This window comes from Gymnoscopelus braueri (genome assembly GCF_963280865.1).
Source record: "Gymnoscopelus braueri genome assembly, chromosome: 19".
NCBI classification, from domain to species: domain Eukaryota; kingdom Metazoa; phylum Chordata; class Actinopteri; order Myctophiformes; family Myctophidae; genus Gymnoscopelus; species Gymnoscopelus braueri.
Window position 1 is genome coordinate 14,215,528 of NC_137621.1, and position 3,230 is coordinate 14,218,757.

Genomic DNA, 3,230 nt, shown 5'->3' on the forward strand with positions numbered 1-3,230 from the left:
CAAAATAAGACCCTTTGCAGCTGGACGCACGACCGCACTGGGTCCTTTTTGCCTCGCGAGCCACACCCGAGAGGCGTAGGGACCACTGACAGTGATTAAACCACCACAGTTTTCTCAGCAAAACAGGAGTTATATTAAGCTTAAATACAGGGGCTTGATAAACAAGGCCTGAGTATGAGGGAAAAAAGAATCGAGCGAAAGAAGGCCGCAATGATCTTAAGACTATTTTCCCCTCACGGTCATGGGCAGTGCAAAGCCATGAGATACATTTCAAAACATGAAGCAGATGTTTACCTAGACAAAGAAGAGAAAATACAGAGCAGGCACTGAAAAACGAAGGAAAAAAGGGCCCAAGATTCAAATGCCAAGTTTGGACTCTACTGCACAACGGAACGGAGACTATTGGCTTTCTTGTGCAACAGCACTAGTTTTGTTATACAAAACAATGTGGTGGAATGATCCTGTATTTGTTTGGCTTTTCTCTGTTCCTCATTGAGAGCCCCAACGTCTTGTCTTTCTTTTCCACAAAATGAGCAAAAATAAGGAAATTGCCAATAATCTAAAGCAACCTTCCTTTGCGAAAATAACGGTAGTAGCAAAATATCAACCCCTACCTAAATGGAATACATAAATAAAAACAAACAGAGTCCATGTTAACAAGGGGGGGGGACTCACGAGCTGATATGCATAAATGCGCCGTGCTCGTTCAGTGACTGCACACAACCACAGGCCCTGCCAAGCCCCGATACTGTGAAACCAATGATCCCATTACAACACCCCCCCCCCTCCCTGCCCCACAAACAAATCCTCCTGTATACACCAACAGGACATAGGGAATAGACACCACCAGGATACAGAAAGGGAAATGGAATCAGGCCTTCCGCAAAAAAAATAAACACTATCACTTTACATAGCACATCATAGCACTCTCATTATCTAAAAAAAAAAAAAAGGAAAGGGGGGGAAAAGGAAATTATTATTATTATTTTTATTGTAATTATATAATTGTTGGAATTATCTGCCTACTGTAAATCACAATGTGATTCAGCCACTGTGTCTCCGATTGCGTGTGTGTGAGTGAGTGAGTGAGTGAGTGAGTGAGTGAGTGAGTGAGTGAGTGAGTGAGTGAGTGAGTGAGTGAGTGAGTGAGTGAGTGAGTGAGTGAGCGAGCGTCCGTGCGTGCGTGCGTGTGTGTGTGTGTGTGGGGGGGGGGGGTGTGTGTGTGCGTGTGTGTGTGTGTGTGTGTGTGCGCGTGCGGGTGCGCGTGCGTGCGCACACACACGCATGCCTGTATGCGTGTGTGTGCATGCATTGCTACAGTATGTGTATGTGCATGTGTGGCACCGTGGAACCTCTGGTCCAGCTGACAGGGAGAGAGAGAGAGAGAGAGAGAGAGAGAGAGGGCTGTAATCTGTGCTGGGCTGGCAGAGAGGGCCTGGGCCATGTCGGCAGGCAGCAGAGGTGTTACAAGAGGAAGTGTTGCTGTGTGTGTTTGGTCATGTCGGAGGCCTGTAGTGGCCGTGTGGACGGACTGATAAAAGCCCTGGGGCCGCGGCTGTGGCCTCAGCCTTCGGCCACACTTGCCGACACGCCGTGTCATTTAAGCCCGCGCTGCAGCCGAACCCAACGGCAACTGCTCATTTACAGGGCAGTGCGGGCTACCGGGAAGAGAGGCAAGCTCTCTCTCTCTCTCTCACACACACACACACACACACACACACACACACACACACACACACACACACACACACACACACACACACACACACACACACACACACACACACACACACACACACACACACACACACACACACACACAGTGGTACTGTTACTGTATATTCTCATACAAACACACTCTGCAGAGCATGTAGCAGTTTGTTCAATTAGCGCGGAAGGACATGTGGGTTGCAAGTGTGAGACATATCGTACACAAGACTACATTGTGCGCACGTGCCATGCACACACACGCACACACACAGGTTCACCAGGGAAAGCGATTGGGTCACATGAGTGACCAGACAGTGGTTTGAGTCTGCTGTCTGTGGCCAGACATGTTTAGTTTGTCACTAAGAGACAGGACAGAGAGAGGAAGTTTAGCCATCATAGGCTGGCAAGAGCGCCCACACACACCAACACACACACACACACACACACACACACACACACACACACACACACACACACACACACACACACACACACACACACACACACACACACACACACACACACACACACACACACACCTGTTTAACTCCGCGTGCCAGTGTGTTATCTAATCTTGTGTAATTTTGAGTTTGTCAATGTCAGTAGGCTCACTTCATTTCCTTCACAATTGCGATAAAAAACATGCAATGTGAAAGAAAAAAACATAACAACTGAAAACAAAGAATCAGAATGCTACTTAAAGTCTAGAAATATGTTAGTTTTTAAATCAACCCATCATCCCAGTCTGTAAAAAAGTAAGGTTAAATCTCCTTTGCACGTTCTAAGTGGGAATGTACAGTCGAGTAATAATCCGTTTTTATGTTAAGTATGGATCAGCTAAACAACGGAGCTATAATAACTGATCAGACTGCAATGATGTGAAGTGGTCAGTTGGGTAAGAGAACATTAACCACAGAGAAAGAACTAAAGGTTTTTAATTAAAGAAATGAAAGAAAAAGAAAGAAAATGAGAGAGTGAACGGGTGCAAAATGGTCTGATAGAAGACGGTACCCATTCGCAGCACCGATACTGAACACATTGGAGGACACAGTGGCGTCTTCGAAACGATGCTGAGATTGTGATGAGGGAGGAGGGAGGGGGGGGGTTTACATCCCCCCGCCCCCCCAAACCACCACTTCTTACAAACACAGATGCACTGTGAGTCAGACTAGCATCAAACGTTCGTATACACACACACACACACACACACACACACACACACACACACACAACATAGGGTACACAAAATGTGTACACAACGTTCGCACACAGTCAAAATCCTCGCTGTTCGTTTAACTCTGAGAGTGGAAAGAAATTGACCCAAATGGACCCGCAAGGGTCTGTTTTGGTCCCTTCTTTCCACTCTCAAGAGTTAAATTTCAGAGTTCAAGTTCAATCCTCTCCTCAGCCTCTATGGTGGCAAAAGAAACCGCACAGCCTTCTCTCTCTCTCTCTGTCTCTGTCTCTCTGTCCTTTGTTCTGATGTGTGTTTTGGTTTTAATGCATGTTTAATGCTCCTC